The sequence below is a fragment of the Phoca vitulina genome, unplaced genomic scaffold (genome assembly GCF_004348235.1).
Source record: "Phoca vitulina isolate PV1807 unplaced genomic scaffold, GSC_HSeal_1.0 scaffold7, whole genome shotgun sequence".
NCBI classification, from domain to species: domain Eukaryota; kingdom Metazoa; phylum Chordata; class Mammalia; order Carnivora; family Phocidae; genus Phoca; species Phoca vitulina.
In genome coordinates, this window is record NW_022589710.1 from 6,767,567 (window position 1) to 6,786,844 (window position 19,278).

Sequence of the window (19,278 nt, forward strand, 5' to 3'; positions counted from 1 at the left end):
TAAAGACTCCACCAAAAAATTATTAAAACTAATAAATTAAGTAAAGTTACAGGGTACAAAATTAATATACAAAAATCTGTTGTTTCAATCAGAAAAAGAAATTAGGATGATAATCCATTCACAATTGCATCAAAAGAATAAAATACCTAAGAGTACATTTAACCAAGAGGGTGAAAGACACTGATGCAAGAAACTGAAAAAGACACAAATAAATGAAAAGATATTCCATGCTCATGGATTGGAAGAATAATATTGTTAAAATGTTCATACTACCCAAAGCATAGTACAGTTTCAGTGCAATGCTTGTCAAAATTCCATTGGCATTTTTCACAAAAATGAAATAATCTTAAAATCTGTATGGAACCACAAAAGACCCCAAATAGCAGGGCGCCTGGGTGGCTCAGTCGATTAAGCGTCAGACTCTTGGTTTTGGCTCAGATCATGATCTCAGGGTCATGAGATCAAGCCCTGCATCAGGTTCTATGCTCAGCATGGATTCTGCTTGAAATTCTCTCTCTCCCTCCCTCTCTGACCCTCCCCCCACCCCCAAGTGCACATGCTCTCTCTCTCTTTCTGGAATAAATGAATAAATAAAATCTTTTTAAAAAAAGATCCCAAAGAGCCAAAGCAATTTTGAGAAAGAAGAACAAAGCTGGAGGTATCACACTCCCTGATTTCAAACTATATTATAAAGCTGTCAAAACAGTATGGTACTGGCATAAAAACAGACACATAGATCAACAGAACAGAACAAAAATCCCAGAAATAACAGGCATATATGGCCAATTAATTTACAACAAAGGAGATAAAAATATACAATTTGGATTGTGTTTTGAGGCTTATATACCCAATGCCCAGTGAAGTTTGGCTTGCGGTAGACACTCAACTATGAGCCCTCATTTCATCTCCACTTGAAAATGGCCTCCTACACCCCCAGCCTCACCCCAAAAGCTGTCCTGATAACTGATGCACATTTAAAATCTTAGAAGACGGGCGCCTGGGTGGCTCAGTCAGTTAAGCATCTACCTTTGGCTCAGGTCATGATCCTAGGGTCCCAGGATGGAGTGCCACATTGGGCTCCCTGCTCAGCATGGAGTCTGCTTCTTCCTCTGGCTCTCCCCCCTCTCTCTCAAATACATAAATAAAATCTTTAAATAAAATAAAATAAAATCTTAGAAGTAATCTTCTCACACTGTTTAATTTCTGGCCCTCTCAAAACTTCCCTTCTGCTACACCTCCTCTTCAACCTGAGAGAAACTTTACTCTCACGTCTATAAACCCCCTCCCGATATCATTCTTTAGAGAAGGCAGCATAAATTAAAGAAAGCAAATAAATATAAACTTAGAACTTTGAAGGTGCTATAAGATAAACAGAGTATAACAAGAGAGAGTTATGGGGAGGCCTATTTACATAGCACAGTCAGAGGAAAACTCTCTGAGGAGCGACATTTCAGATAAGACATGAAAGAGAAGAAGGAGCCAACTCTGGCAAGAAGGGGATAGGGTGTTCCATTCAGAGGGAACAGCATGTGCAAAGCCTTGTAGGCGAGAAAGATCCTGGCCTCTTCAAGGCACAGAAAGGTGGCCAGTGTGGCTGGAACATGGTGGTCAAGGGACGGAAGAGAAGGAAAGGTCAGACAGGTGGCAGGGGCCACATCACACAAGGCTTTGTGAACTGTGATAAGGAGTTTGAATCTTAGGCCAATTGTAACTGGACTTCACGGAAATGTTTTAAACAGGAGGGTAGGTAACACGGTCAAATCTATGTTATTATGAGATGACTGTGACTGTGGTTCACGGAGGTGGCACTAGCCATGGTGCTCGGGGCAGAATAGGTATGGGGCTATATAAAAGATACAAATGTAGGGATCCGAAGGGGTACGTGCACCCCAATGTTTATAGCAGCAATGTCCACAATAGCCAAACTGTGGAAAGAGCCAAGACGTCCATCGACAGATGAATGGATAAAGAAGATGTGGTGTATATATATATATATATATATAATGGAATATTATGCAGCCATCAAAAGGAATGAAATCTTGCCATTTGCAACAACATGGATAGAACTGGAGGGTGTTATGCTGAGCGAAATAAGTCAATCAGAGAAAGACATGTATCATATGACCTCACTGATATGAGGAATTCTTTATCTCAGGAAACAAATTGAGGGTTGCTGGAGTGGTGGGGGGTGGGAGGGATGGGGTGGTTGGGTGATAGACATTGGGGAGGGTATGTGCTATGGTGAGCACTGTGAATTGTGCAAGACTGGTGAATCACAGATCTGTACCTTTGAAACAAATAATACATTATATGTTAAAAAAAAAAAAAAAGAAGAAGATAGCAAGAGGGGAAGAATGAAGGGGGGGGATCGGGGGGTGAGAAGAACCATGAGAGACTATGGACCCTGAGAAACAAACTGAGGGTTCTAGAGGGGAGGGGGTAGGGGGATGGGTTAACCTGGTGATGGGTATTAAAGAGGGCACGTTCTGCATGGAGCACTGGGTGTTATGCACAAACAATGAATCATGGAACACTACATCAAAAACTAATGATGTGATGTATGGTGATTAACATAACATTATAATAAAAAAAAATAGGTATGGGGCTATATAAAGCAGGTTTCTGACACTCCGTCTAGTATAGCACCTGGCACGTGCTAAATGTCCCAAAAATAAATGACAGAAGTAATGGATAAGTGAGCCAACAACCTCTGAAGCTGGAAGCGGCAGTCACAAATCAGTCTCAGAATGATTAGTCTGGCAAATGTGTTTTAGACTAGAGAGAATCTATGTTGGGAGAATGTTAGTCATCGACCCTGAATATCTGGACCACTCAGAAACGTTCTACAGTTGACTATGCCTTCTGAAATTCAGAGTCAAGCTTTATAGACTTTCCATATTCCAAAATAGCAGAGCAGAGCAGGGATCTTATTTATATGCAAAAAGGATTAAACCACTCTATGTAAGCTGTTCCTGGAGTTTAATAAGAGTCTTTGTTTGTTTATCTTGTGTCTGGCCAAGTGTGTGTGTGTGTGTGTGTGTGTGTGTGTGTGTGTGTGTAATATATGTGTTTAGAGATGCCGAAGACTGATGGTCAATCAAGAGAAACCCACACTGAAATTGTTAAGAGCTGGGAAGTGAGCCAGTTTGCAATCACTATAGGAACTGCTTGAGCTGAGTTCCTTGTTGCCACTCTGGTAATGAGCATTCCTCAAAGGATGCCACTTTGCATAGTTTAGTCCTCTCTGATGCAAAATATGTCACTACTGAAATCAGGCTGAATTGTTTTAAAAAGGAGTGTCAATAAAATTAAGCTCAACCTATTCACTGATTACAAGAACAATAAAAATAAATGGTGGCCCTTATGCTGTAAAAAGTCCACCAGAAATATATGGAAGGAAATACACTTTGAGAGATTTAGCTCTGAATCTGATCTTCACTGCATTTGTTTTCATCTGCTTTTCATGGAATCATATAAGAGGGTAAAGTGGGGTGAAAAATTCATCAATTCATAATAGGAATTTTTCCTCAGAAGTAATGAAGAAGAGAAAGTTATTTTCAAGTAAAGTGGAACTTTTCAAAAATATATATTATTATAAAAAGCCAAATGGACAGATTACTTGGATGAATTCACATTCTCTTGCTTCAGAAATGTCTTCACAGAACAATGAAACTCTAGGCATAGTAGTATCAATTTATTATTTCTAGTTCCTATGGAAACACGCATTCCACTTACAGAGTCCAACCAACATGGACACAAATGCAAAGCAAATACACTTAGGGAGAAATCATATAATTTTTATCTCTAGGAAAATGAGCTCTGAGATACCAGAAACAATTGCCAAGAAGGGCCCACAGTCAATATGAAACCTTCTCTGAAGCTACTAGCCATGAGTGCCATTAGGAAAACAAAAGCAAAAACATAATCCTACACTTTGTAGTCCCACAGGTGGAAATGCCATATGTAAACAAACATCACACAGAGAAATATGAAGGCTGAGAAAAGACTAGGCCAAACTCAAAGAAAGAAAAAAAGACAGAAAGAAAGGCTGATTTACATATGAATACTGCCTTGTTCAATAAATCTCAGTATTTAAAAATGAATCTCCTAAATAAGGTCATATAAATGAGAGTACATACAGTACTTGTTTACAAAGCTGTTAGTTATGCAGAACTGTGACCTCAAGAGAGATAATTAGGTAAAAGTATAAATATGTTTAAATCAATCAGTAAATATTTGTTGGGACTCTATGCTAAGCACTATGCTAAGGTCTGTAAAGGGAAAAATGAATTTTAATTCATTTGAGAAGAATTTATTGTGCATTTCTGTTGTGCCATGTACTAAGACAACCATCAGGGAACATAAAATAGTTAAGATACCACTCTAGCAAAACAGAAATTGTTTGCAATACAATTTCTGGGCAACACATGCTACTGAAATAGCATTATAAGATGCAAAATGGGTCACATGAATAGTACAGACATGTGTGCAAACAGTTTTCAGAAGAGAGAGATCATGGCGGCTGAGTTGGTAAGAGAGGTTTCCACAAATGACATGAGAATTGACTTGGGTTTGAATAATGGATGAAGGGAAATGGACAGTGAATGCAACTGACAAAGGGGACAGAGCAGGAATTCACAAGGTTGGTCTGGGCACTGGAAAAAACCTGAGGAGGGGAGAGACAACGATGGAGAGTTAGGCTGAGGCCAGAAACAGAAATGCCCCTTAACCGGATAAGGCGTTTCTTTGGAGTGATGCAAATGCTCTGGAAGTAGAGACAGGTGGTGAATGTACAACACTGTGATTGTTACGAGAATTTCACCTCAATAAGTTTTGTTAATGTCCATGATGATGATAAAAATTATTACTATTGTTAACTGCAAAATACTGGAAATATCTAAACATCCAAACATGCAGAGACTGGATGTTGGAAATCCATACGATAACATTGGAAAGTCCACCTGATTAAAAAAAAAAAAAAACCTGAATATTTTCTAAATATAATATCACAGGAGAGTATTTAATGACACAGAAATAGGTTCATAGTGTATTGTATAACAAAGCAAATCCCAAAACAGTTTACCACATCAAATCTATAATAAAAAGAGTGGAATGATACAGTCTGAGTGTTAGCATCATGAATGATTTCAATTTTCCTTTTCCTTATTTTTCATTACAAACATCTAAACAGTTTTTTAAGATCAAATTTTTTATTAAAAATGTGTTTTCATGTAAAATACAGAATTTTATCAGAAGACTCATTGCAGATCTAGAACTTAGCAAGATGATTCAGGATCCTTTTCTAGATAGAGCCACGCATAAAGTAAAAGAACTGCACACAACATGGGACTTTTAAATAGCAACTTATAACATTTGCTGGAATTAAAATGAACTTCAGGTGACGCTACAGCTTACTCCACAGCACCTGTAAATTTTCAACAATATCTTTTTTTTTAATCTGATGATATTTATTCTCACCTCTGCCTGAGAGTGACAACATGAAGACTAGCCTATTTCTACACTGTTTTTCTGTTTATATTTTTTTTTAGATTTTTTTTTATTTATTTATTTGAGAGAGAGAGCACAAGCAGGGGGAGCAGCAGAGGGAGAGGGAGAAGCAGGCTCCACGCTGAGCAGGGAGCCCGATGCGGGGCTCGATCCCAGGACCCTGAGATCACGACCCGAGCCGAAGGCAGAGGCTTAACGACTGAGCCACCCAGGTGTCCCCGTTTTTCTGTTTTTAAAAGTATCTCGAATAACACTGACTTTCATGTAGTCCATGGTCTTCCTCCTTTTCTTTTGGCTTACAATACTTGTTTTTCTTTGAAGGTGTTGCCACAGAAAGGGCTCTTCCTCTCAAAATATGCAATTCACCATCACTGCTCACTTCCTCCTTTTCCTCATTCTTAACGACTCCCCTTGAATATGGTTACCTTACGTCACTAGAGTCATCAACTCCAGGTTATTTTCATTTCTTCTCCTTAGTATTACCAAGGTGGGGTAAAAATAAAGGCAATCAGATGAAACTCTTACCCTTAGTTCAGATTTCCTCCATATTTCATGAAATCCATCAAACAAATGCCCAGATTATATTTCACAGTAAGATGAGCAAAAGCACACCTCTTCAGCTGTAGGCCCCTTTCCTTGTGCATTCATGGATGCCAAAATCAGAACCTACAGTTCGGGAGCTGCACACAGTTGCATCTTGTTTTGAGTTTTTGTTTGCAAACTGTCAGTAAGATCAGAATAAATTGCATGATATGCAGTCCAATATGTATATTCTTGAGCACATCTCAATGTATCCACCAAAAAAATATTCATAGCTGCAGGTGTACAAAAAAAAAGGCAGAATTATGGCTTGATTTGCCTTGATAAGCATGGCAATTTTCTGTACACTTTTCATAAAGTGCTAATCAATTTCAGCTCAAAATAGATTGAAACACCCAACAGATTGCTGCCATAGTCCACAAATGTTTGTCATTCGTAGGCTGTGGCAATAATGTGAATTCTGAGAAAGAAAACTGCAACTGAACTATACCTTGTAAATATCCCTTCCATTTGTCTTAATAACCCCTGAAGCAACGCTAAGAATTATTTTGGAATCACATAAATTTGGATTTTCCATTTCTTTCTTGTTACATCTAAGTATTGCTTGTAACATAGTAATATCTGTTGTAAATATGATTATAGATGGATTATATTTAGAACTCAGTGTAATGATGATATTTAAGAATCAGATATCACATCCATATTGTTTAATATTCTTCTAAAGTATAATTACAGACATCACATTCAATTTGGAACTGAATCATCACAGACTTCTGCAATAAATTACTCTTTGTATCTTTATCTGTTAAATATAGAATAATTTTTTGATAATGTTTTGTCAATATTCTAGTCCTTCCATTAAGGTTATTTCACAAACACTTTGAGGTGTTAATATTCATATTAATGCACCTTTCCGAGTAGCAGTGCTCCTGCCATATGAATCATTCATCTGCCTGGGATGTTTTGCCAAACACAAGTGCCAAAACTTTGCTGAGCACTGTTATACTCCTACAAGGGAGCCTCTGCTCAAAACTGAGCGTATACTTTCCCTTTCGTTAAGTGTGAGAAGCAAATGGTAATGACATTTAGATCTGGGTATGATATGCTCTCCATGTAAAGTAGGAAATTAAATGAGAATAGGTAACATTTCAAATTTTCACACCTTCCTCTTTAAAACTACAAAAGCAATAATATAATATGTAGGGGGTGGGGATAAAAGCCACACAGTTTGGCCTTAGAAAAAAAGAGTACTTGAGAGTTGTGACTTAAAGCAACTTCTGTGATCACCATCTGCCAAAAAATTTATCACCAAAATCAGAGGCAGTAGAGTGTCACAGACCCAGTCTCTGTGGTCAGGAAGCCTATGTTTTTAAGTTGACTTGGCCATTAAATATGTGACCTTGAACAACTCACTATATCTGTTTCCTCATCTATAAAAAGGGGATTATGAGTAACTCATGATAAGTGAGACAATGCATGCAAAGTTCTGAGGATTAAATGAGATAATACATACCCAGCTCTTAGCAAAGTAGGTTCCAGTCAATTCTTAGTAAACATTAGCTGTTCTTCTCAGCATCATCACCATCATTTGAAAGAGCAGTTCTAGACCCACAGTCTGAGTATGATAGTTAAGTGTTCTTACCTGCTTTATACTAACTATCTGCCAAAGTATTTGTTTCTAGGTCTGGGTCCTCCTGACTCACACATATTAACCTATTTTCTAAAAGAGATGATAACATGTTTGGAAATCCAGTCAGCTCTGCATGAAATGGTAAACCTCTTGGCCCAAATTACCATCCACTAATCTTGTTAAAATAAGGGTGAAAAGGGTATGTAAAAAATGTGAAACACACTTAGAAAGTGTTCCTGACTCTCCTACACAAATGGAAAACTGTCATCTTTTCTTTATTCCAGATCTAGTATAACAGTAGCTGTATTCATTGATAAGCTGTTCCCATAATGTCACTCTTCTTACTCATTAGTGTCATCTCTGGAATTTAGCTAGACAGTCACCTGCACGGAGCCATGAGAGTTTCAAGAGCCACTGAGCAAAAAGTTTATGCATTCTGACCTTAAAAAAATTGAATCTGATTTTGTTTCCAGAGAGGAAATTCATTTATTTACCCAATGAAAAAACAAAAACACACCATTCAGGAAAAACTCACTAATGTACTTAAAATGTAACCACAAAAATACATTTCAAATATTCTTAATTAATTACTATGGTCAAAAGGAAAACAGCTGACTCAAAAGCTGACTCAAAATCTCTACACTAAATATCTTCCTTTTCTTTCTTCCCCCTTCGAATAGTTCTGTTAGGTAGTTGCTATGGAGCAAATCGATGCACAAAAGCAGTCAAAGCAGAAACATATTCAAGTGAATTCAGGTTATTAAAAAATACATATGTATTTTAGACATTATTTTCCTGAGATCACACAGAGTGCTTTGCCAATTTCCCCTTGACACTCTATTAGATTTTATGTACTTGTGCTTTTCTTCAAAATGCCAAAACATCAGCACAAACAACTTCATGTGATAAATTATCGCCTCGTTCACTTTTCCAAAGACAATTTAAATACAAGTTATAAATGAAAGTTGCTTTATAAGTAAATTTGATGTTGCTTATACTTCTTTTCTCCCACAATTAGAGGCATTTCCTCAAGGGCAAGCTTTTGGAACTTTAGGTGGATATAGTTACAATTAAACTTTATTGCATATTTTGCAGAGAGCAAAGCAAGATCACAGTGTATACAAAAATGCTTTGTATGTAATAAATATTCAACATGCACTTGTGAATTCATTTGAGTAAATACCTTTCACATACAAAAGATGTTTTAAATATTTGTTTTAAAAAGTACCTGAACATATCACACAAGATGGCTGTTAGCCATTTTTTAATCAGTAATTTATACAAGTAGAGGTGCACCGATTCCAGAAATGAGCAAGAAAAACCACTGTATAGAGAAAGAAAATGGAGATTATGTTCATACTCAATAATTTCAAATTGTTATTCTTACCTTTACAAAATATATTGTTTTTATTTTATAATTTATAAGTTGTACTACTACAGTATCATTTATTGATATAGATCACATATATAGGAACATGTGATCAACTTTATTTTCACCAATGGTGTGAATGTTCAGAAGAGTTTGAAGAACTACACAAAATGGAAAACTCTTCATTCACAGATCAAATTCACGCAGTTATTTTATGTTATTAAGATCTATTCTCTAACAATTTTATCAAATGTAACTGCCGGGTGCATTAATATAGGTTCTCACTGCCTGGTAGTCCACATAGTAAAAGCCACATGTGTCTTGAATAGCAGGTTGCTCTGTAATCTTACACATTTCAGCTTCAAGTTTTAGCTTCTATTTTAGTTTTAGTTTCAGTTTTAGTTTAGTTTGGTTTTGGTTTTGGTTTTATTTCAATGAGAGGAAAAATAAAGACCGATGATGAACATGTGTATATTGTCTTTACAGCTGGACAGATTCTACCCCGAGATACAGTGCACTTACTTATCTTCGGCAAACTTCTGAGTGTTCCTAAGCCTCAGTTTTTACACCTATAAAATGGAGATGATGCCTCACGGACAGATAAAAATTGGCAGGCGGGGTAGAGGCGAGGGAGTCCACAAGAGCCCAGATGGGAAGAAGTATTATCATTATTAAAGTCCAAGAATCATACATAAAACAGAAAGCAAGTATTTGCAATAATGTGGAGAAAATGGAACCCTGATTCTTTGCTGGTGGGGGATGTAAAATGTCACAGTCTCTGTGACAAACTGTTCCTAAAATGGTTAACATAGAATCACCACATGACCCAGTAATTCCACTCCTAGGTATATATCCAAAAGAAGGGGAAACAGGTACTCAAAGAGACACTTATACACCCATGTTCTTAGCAGTATTATTCACAACAGCCCAAAGGCAGAAACAATCGAAGTGTCCACACAGGAATCTATAAACAATTTACGGTATATACACATGATGGAATATTATTCAGCCATAAAAAGGAATGAAGTTCTGATACATGCTACAACACACAGGAGACTTTAAAACATTATGTTAAGTGAAACAAACCAGTCACAAAAGGACAAATACTGAATGATGCCACTTACATGAAATATCTACAATAGACAAGTTCAGGGAGACAGAAAGAAGATTAGAAGTTACCAGGGGTTAGAGGGAGGAAGGATTAGAGGGTTATTGCCTAATGGTATAGAGTTGCTACTGGGGTGTTGAAAAAATTTGGGAACTAGACAGTTAATTGCACAACACCATGAATATACTTAATGCCACTGAATTGTATACTTAAAATGAATAAAGTGGTAAATTTATGTTCCATATATTTTACCACAATAAAAATTTTTAATAAATAAAAATAAAATTATATTATTATATCCTCTCTAGTAGAATTCTTTCTACTCTACTCTCCTCCTCTTTACAGTAAAAATTCTTGAAATGGTTGTCTTGGCTCCTAGCCTCCACTTTTGATGTAACTCAGCAACCCACTTCAACCTGTCCTGGGCCCCACAGCACTCCTGAAATGCCTTCCACCAACCACACCACACAACGCCTTGCTGCCAAATCCTTCCCTGATAGATAGCCTATTGACTACCACCTCATTCCAAAAACACCCTGCTCCCTTGGTTTCTTGAAAGGACACTCTAGGTTTTCCTCCTCCCTCTCTGACCTACCCCTGCTCAGCTTTGCTTTGTTTGCTGTTTTGGTTTTTTTGTTTGTTTTGTGTTTTGTTGGTTTGCCTAGGTTTGGTTGTGGGTCATTCACCCTCTGTTCATCCTTCCATTTTTTTCCCCCTCAGGTTCCTTATTTTGGACCTCCTTTCATCCTATTCCACAGACCCTCACTAGGCTTATCCATCCCCTCCCAAGATTTCAGTAAAGATGGTTGTGTTTTCCCAAACCCTCTCCTCCTTCCTTTTCTGTCCCTACCTTGGTGAACTGCTCCACCATTCTCTCCACTAGTCCAAGCCATAATGTCATCCTTTTCCCTCCCCCACAAACTCACTTACACACACACACACACACACACACACAAACTCACACTCAATATTTTTAAATCTTAGGTCTAACTTTAAAAAAAAAAAAAATCCAAATCAACACAACTTTAATTGCATCTTTAAAACACAAATAAATACTCTGGTTTTTCTTCAGATCAAATAAATCTTTCACCTTTTACTAAAATATCACAAATAAATCTAAAAAATCATCCGACATCTTGCTGTTTCTATAGCTGGGCAACTTAGATCTTATTCATCAACCTGAATTGTTTCTTTTTCAGAAACATATATACCATCCAAAAATTTTCTGTTATCCTTGTTTTTAACTGCTGTGGCTTGCTGAATCAAAGCAGCTGAGTTTGATACAAGGTCAATGTCATTTCCTTCAAGAATTAACTCAGCTTTCTTGAGATACCGAACAAGCAACACCTAGTCTCATCTGAACCCTGCGGATATATTTTCACCCAAGAAATTTCTGATTTCAACAAGGGAACCATTCTCCTGAATAACCATGTTGGTGGGGAAGTGAGCATGCATAGACCTCATTTTGTAGGGGAAGCCCAGTGTAAAGCCCTTGATCATGTTCTATACACGACTACAGACAGTGAGAACAGTAGCCAGTTCTTCCCTACTGCCCCAACATTTGTCAACCCAGAGCTTCTTCTTTTTCTTTCCAAAGAGACTGAGTTCTACACTGATGTGATTATAGTCCCTTCGCAGAGTTCCTCTGGGGTCCTTCATAGTAACAGTACGTCCCTTCAGAGTGATGCCGACCTTTTCTGGAATGTCAACTGTCTGATCACTGAGAATGGCCTTCATTCTCACAATAGATGCGGCAAAGAGCAAGTCTAGCTTTTTAATAGCTCTGGAAGTCACTCACTCCTTTCTATCCCTACAACCAATGTCAGTTATTGTCCCCACGATACTGCCAGCTTATTAAGTGATGGCCCTGCCTCTCATTCCATTTCAATCTCTTCTCTTCAGTGAATCCGCAATCAAATTTCTGAAGTACCAATCTCTCTCTACTACTCTCCTCTATAAAAATCTTGCATGGTTCTTCACTGCCAGAATCATGCTACAAGGCGGCACGTATCTTCATAATGTAGCCTCACCTTACCTGTGGCATCTCTCCCCTCCCCCACCCCAAACTCAGTGTTCCAAGCACAGTAAACTCTTCCCTCCCCCACCCTAAACTCAGTGTTCCAAGCACAGTAAACTAGTCTCAGTTACTAAGCCACGTTTGCTGAGCCCCACAGGCACACCACCAAACCTGGACTTAGGACGGTGAAAGAGAACCCATGCACTCCAGGACAGCAGACATAAAGGACTCTCCCGGCAAAACGACCGGAAGCTCTCTCGACCCATCAGCCTCTGCATTTAGTGTCCTCCATTTTCTCCTCCAAACATTTCACCCAGTGAACTTACATTTTTCACTGAACAAAGCTACTGGTTCTTCCACAAGCTGTTTCCTGAAGCCCCAAAACAGAAAGCCTGAACTCCCAAAACCCTACATTTTTCCATTATACTCTTAATTTACCCCTTTCATAATCTTTATGGTACTTTACTGTAATTTTCTGTTTGCTACTCTCCTCCCACTCCATTCCAATTGACTTTAGATTCCTCGAGGACAAGACTTAACTTATTCATCATTATATGTCTGAACCCAGCTCAGTCTCTAACACAATAGTAAGCCATCAATAAATCTGTGAATAAATCAATGTCTCTGGATTATTTATTAATAACCATTAAAAAGCAAAGCTCTGTTAAATACATATTTGAACATGGTGATTTTAATACTTTACCTAGCTTTTTTTTTTTAAAGATTTTATTTATTTATTTGACAGAGAGAGAGAGACAGTGATAGAGGGAAGCAGGTGGGAGAGGGAGAAGCAGGCTTCCCGCTGAGCAGGGAGCCCCATGCGGGGCTCGATCCCAGGACCCTGGGATCATGACCTGAGCCAAAGGCAGATGCCTAACCAACTGAGCCATCCAGGCGCCCCGTAGTTAGCTTTTAATTATTCTACAAATAATAATTTACAATGCCCAGTGTTTTCTACCAAAAATAATTAAAATAGACAATTTAGGGACAAGTCACTTGCCACTGAGCCTTAACTAGTTTTCTTATATATCTATATTTGATCAGTAATCATGTATTATATCATAATCCTGTTAAAGGTCCAAGACCAATCCTAGGTATCTATTCTGTAGAAACAATTATGGTTAAAAATAAATAAGCTCCAATCTAAAAATTATACTTTCTCTCCAGTTTCTCTCTCTTTTTAAGGTGGCAAAATACACATAATATAAAATTTACTACCTTAACCATTTTTAGCTATATAGTTTAGAAGGGGTAAGTCTATTCATTGTTATGCAACCAACTTCCAGAACTTTTTTATCTCACAAAACTGAAAGTCTATACCCATTAAACAACTCCCCATTTCTCCCTCTCCCCAGATCCTGGCACCTACCATTCTACTTTCTGTTTCTATGAATTTGACAACTCTAGATACCTCATATAAGTGGAATTATACACATTTGTCTTTTTGTGACTAGCTTATTTAATCTTATCATGTCCTCAAGGTTCATCCACGGTATACCATGTGTCAGAATTTCCTACCTTTTTAGGGTTGAATAATATTTCATTGTATGTATATAGCATGTCTTGTTAATCCATCTATCCCTGTATGGGACACCTGGGTTGACTCCACCTCTGAGCCATTGTGAATCATGCTATTCTGAACATGGTCAACCATTTCTTTTAATAACAGAAAATAAATACATGATATCACAAGCATTAAAAATAAAGAAGTAAAAGTTTACAGAAAAAAGAAGTATTTTTCCATATGTATATTTATTGCTTTTTTCTATAGATATTATTTTTAGATGAAATTTTCTTTGTGACTCACACTTTCACTAACAGACATATGTTTAACACAATCCAAACATCATGTCTGTTCTAAAAATGAATATTCATTCACTTTAATGACAAAGTAGCTCTTTTTAGCTACATTTAGATGGAACTTACTTTGGGAAAAAACTTGTCTTCTGATTTCTGGGTATATTTGATTGACATATCATAAAATACTTTATTTCATACATGAATATGCAAATAACTACTAGCCCTTTGGGGCTACATCTGAGATTTGCCACCTAAATTTGCACAGTCCAGAGACCCCAAGACAGGGAACAAACATAAGCAAAAATGAATAAATTGAGAACACAATTCACAATTATGAAACTTCTGCAATCTGTCTTTACTCACTGCTCTCAGATGCATCATTGTCAGTATCTGACCCCGTTAGGTGGCTGATAAGAGGATTTTGAAGGCCAGCAGATTTTATTTTTAACCTCTCCATATGGGTGACCTTCTAGTTTCAATGTGAGCATCATCTGCAGAGATGATCATCAAATGGCAACTCCTACCCTAAAATGTTTTGGGTAATTTTGTCAACTCAAAAATGATGCTCAGTTAAAGAACAGTATGTACAGTGCGATCTTCCTTTTATTTAAAAGTTTGTACATAAGTACATTTTAAAAGGTCTACAGGAGTACAGACAAAAATATCACGAGTAATTTACTAACACTAGGACTAAAAGAATTTTTTCAAAATGTATGCAATGTTCTGCTTGTACAATGAATAAAAGTTTAAAAGTGACTTTTGCTATCAGGATTTTCAGTGAGCTAACTTCTTTTTTAACGTGAAACATATATGACAAATATTTCAAATGTAAAACTGGACTGAAACACTGAAAGGTAATAAGATTTTATAAAAACATACATATATACACCAATGTATTAATATTTCAAGTCTAATGTTAGCAATACCAATTATAATAGAACACATTGTTATTACATATTTCAAAATTAAGAGACACGAATTATTTTGTCTGTGATTTATAGTCCAAAATGTTATATTCTCATGAACCTTAAAGACATTGAAGATGATTCTCCATATATGAAACTCTGCATGTAAGAATAATATATAATATTCACCCATCTATTTGCTCAACAAATATTTAATAGATGCTATAATGTCCCAGAGACAGATTCAAAGCTATATCTGACAAAACAAAAAAGAGAGCAGTCTCAACACATCAAGGACCTCAGTCAGGCGACAAAGACAGATGCTAGCTTATTATTATTACTAGACCAGGTGAGCAGTTCACTCAAGAGTAGAAGAGAAAGAGGCTGGGGGTTCAGAACGAAGCAAGCACAGAATTCTTCCCTGAAAGGTCAAAAAAAGGCACTCCAGAAAGAAGATGAGGAAATTAAGCTTTGGGAATGAGCAAAAATTTACCTGGGGCTGAGCCCAGGTTTGCACAGGTAAAGTGACAAGTCTCTAGGCAGCAAAAACAAGTAGGGCAAAGGTACAGAGACTGACGAAAATTGCTTAAAATATTTTCCTTTGTAGGCTCTTTTCCTCAGTCCTGAGAAAATAAAACACAGTTGTATTTATCTCTGAGATGAACTTTCAGGGAGCACTATCGTTCAAAAAGACAAAACAGTGTAACTCTTTCAACATTCATGATCTCCTACTCATCCAGAGGAACCCTTATTTTTTGGACTAAGCTGCCTCTTCTTTCGTATTCCTTTATAAATTCCCATTTACTCAGGATTTAAGAACACCACCACATACCAATATGGGACAAAGGGATGACTTCAGATATTCATCACAGGCAGTTTGGAGAAATAATTATGACTAAAAAATGCCCCATTTCCTGACAAAACTTGATTAAGAACAGCAGTTAGCAGGGTTAAGGGGGAATTCCCCATTCCCTAAGGAGTGTAATTTAAATGAAAATATACTTTTTTTGGACACATTGGTTAGAATGAGTTTACAGAATACCTAAGCTATGAGAAAATACTCTGATGTCCACACAAAGCCTCTTGAGGCAACAGCACGGTGTGGCTGGCAGGGACCTGAGTAAGGAATGAGGGAAAGGGGAGGAAGGCACCTGCTCCCCACTCTGACACATTCTTGAACAAGGAAGGCTCACAGTAAGGTCCAGCTGCTGGCGTACACTGTTATTCATTAATATTCTAGAAATCAATGGAATTTTAGGGTGTACCTGGTATGTTCAATGTGCTTCTGTGCCCTGGCATTCTTGTAATGCTTAGCAGTAGCTGCCAAAATTAAAAAGTATGAAACTAGTACAGAAAGGATTCCTAATATGTCTAAATGTAGATACATCCAGATCCAGGTAAAACATTAAAGATTTTAAATAAAAGTCGATTGTCACCACTTCTTACTCTCTCTTGTTCTCTTCCTCCCAACCAAAAGGAACAAAATCATAGTTCCAGTAAATTGATGGCAATGTCTTTTATGATATACGACTCTCGGGGAAGAACCTGTCAGTTTGTTCAAATGAACAAGTTTATTTTCAAAAATCGTATTTGGGAGAGAGTTCCTGGAAGCATGCTAAACCATGCAATGACAAAACTTACTCTGTGCCTAGCACCATCTGCTGACACCCTTCCAGCCAATTCTCTTAATATAATAAACCATACAAGCCAAGAAATGTAATGCAGTCAGCAGAACGTAACCACACCCACTGTACATGTATATTCAATGAGATAGTCTTTAACAGATTCCATAGCTATTTTGCAACAGAACAAAAGATGGACTGAGCAACTACATTTGTTAGTTTTCCTCTGTCAGCTACATTTATCACAGTATTAATCATCCAGATTTGTATGTGATGGTAAAGAAAAAACATGAACTGTAGTTGTCTTCCCTCCTCTGATGGTAGGTGCTGTCATTTTAACTGGAATGATTGACATTCGACATCGAGCAGTTTTCTGGAAAGGAACTTGTGCACCTCTCAATGGCACATCTGGTAGCTGCAGATGGTGAGGATTAGCATAATTTTCCCAGCAACGATGCGCCAAAAGCATAACACAAATTAAGACTTATGCCTGATGTCAATTGTTTGTTTCTTGCCAATGTTAATATAAAATCTTCTAGAGATGGTTTTAATGCGTTCTCTCAGCTCAAACTCCAGGAAAAAACCCAGAAAGCAATCCCAATTGCCCTGCAGGTGGACTTGAATACTTTTAACACAGCCTAATGCCACTATCGCTCTCCCTTCCTCTTGTACAAAGATGGTTAGGTCTCCTGCTAGGGGTGCAACCAGTACACGATGTGGTGTCAACAAAATGCATGCCCTCTATGATGCATGAAGATTTGATCTGTATCATATCTGCATGTGTAGTATATTTACTATGTCCATATCACTGATGCAGTAGAAGCAAGATTTCAAAGAAGCATGAAGTAAGGTATCTGTTCTGTGAAGACAAGGAGGAGAAAACTGAGCACCTAATCTATACAAGAACAGCTCCAGGCTCCCTGAGAGATAGGACAGTATATAAGGTAGACCGCTTTTTCTCAAAGACTGCAAAATGAAGAAGAAAAGCTTAGGTTATAAATACACAGTGTGATATGTTGTAAGTGATATGAGCCCCAGTGAATAAGACTCGAGGCAATGTATAAATGCCCAGATGAGTGGACAAACATAATCATGCTGGAAGACCTACAGAAAGATAGATCAACTTTTACATGAATTAGGCTAGAAAGGCATCCCTTGAAGGGATACTTGAGACCTGGAACATAGGGCATATTTTAGTTAACCTATTAGTAAGCAAATATATTCAAGAGAAGAAAAAAAAAAATCAGACCTAAATGGTACAATTCAAGGTTAACAAGACAATAAGTCACAGCGGTATATGAGGGAATCTGTAACATCCATATTGACCCACAGGGTTAACATAAGTGAGTAATGGGAATAAAAGTCCACATAGCAATGAAATGGGGAAAAAAAGTGGAGGAGTGATATAAAGAACAAGTACACCACACAAAGCAGAGATTCAGTTCCTAGGTAAGGTGTAAGTTATTATTACTACAACCCTAAGTTATTTACCATATTTATTGATACATACTCAACCTTGTTTCTAAAATGGTTAAAAAAAAATTCACCAAAAAAGCATACAATGTACAAGATGAAATAAGGTAAAAATAATGTGCTGGGTAAAGCAGAGCAGAGCTAACACTTCATTATTCAAGTAGTGATATTGACTTAAAGCTCTGAAGCAGATATCTTCTATCCCCTGAACTGCTGTGTTCCTAACGTGTGCAAACACCCCACAACCCTAACATGCTTGGGTTCTCCTCAGAGTAACATTACTAAAGTTAGCAGCGTTAGACCTCTAGTCCTTGATACTATTTTCTTAAACTCATCTTAATTTTAATGCAATTTAAAAGTATAAATACTGGGGCGCCTGGGTGGCTCAGTCATTAAGACTTCAGCTCAGGTCATGATCCCAGGCTCCTGGGATCGAGCCCCGCATCGGGCTCCCTGCTTGGCGGGAAACCTGCTTCTCCCTCTCCCACTACCCCTGCTTGTGTTCCCTCTCTCGCTGTGTCTCTGTCAAATAATTAAATAAAATCTTAAAAAAAAAAAGTATAAATACTGCTCGCCTAATATGATTGAAATTATTATTTTAAAGACAATTATGTTTCGGATATAAATTAGAAAGACTATTCCCGAACCAAAATTTTGATTAAGATTTGTAGTTGCAATGATCTCTACCAGTGCTTCTTTAGTATTAATAGATGTTTATACTATTATCTACTAGTATTAGGGATAAAAAAAATTTCCATTTACATGAAAAAAACCTACATGAAACAACTAATAGCATTACCTAATAATGAAGCACTAGAAGTATTCTTCTAGAAATATTGTTGCTCACATTTTAAACTTTTTTCTGAAGTGCTGACCAATGCCATGGACATTTGAAAAAGGAATAAAAGAGTTATGTATTGAAAATGAAGTAACAATTTCATCACTTGCAATATAACTGCACAGCTAAATAGAGAAAGAAGCACCTGAAAAACTAAGCGGTTATTTTCTTCTTTGCAAAAAAAAAAAAGAGAGATAAAAGAATACAATTCTTTCTATCTTCCTTTTAATTATTAATTAAGTGATCATAAGAAAAGGACTTCACCCCAATTTTCTCATCCGCAAATACAAGCAAGTATCTAATATATATTGTTATTTTCTTCAAGGTGAAAAAAATGTTTTGGGGAAAATCAGACAAGTCAATGTATCCACGTGTTTTTAGTTATGAATACATCCAAGTAAATCAAAGAAGGATTTTCAAAATGGGAAAAGGTATCATTTAAAAGCTATAGGCTGGGGCGTCTGGGTG

The 19,278-nt window shown here is 37.1% G+C and overlaps 1 protein-coding gene and 1 pseudogene across 5 annotated transcripts in view; both read right to left on the reverse strand.

The window, feature by feature from the left end:
- Positions 1-19,278, reverse strand: part of PRKD1 (protein kinase D1) — a 317,005-nt gene that overhangs the window by 256,934 nt on the left and 40,793 nt on the right. The window lies entirely within an intron of this gene.
- LOC116632874 lies at positions 11,172-12,200 on the reverse strand (annotated as a pseudogene).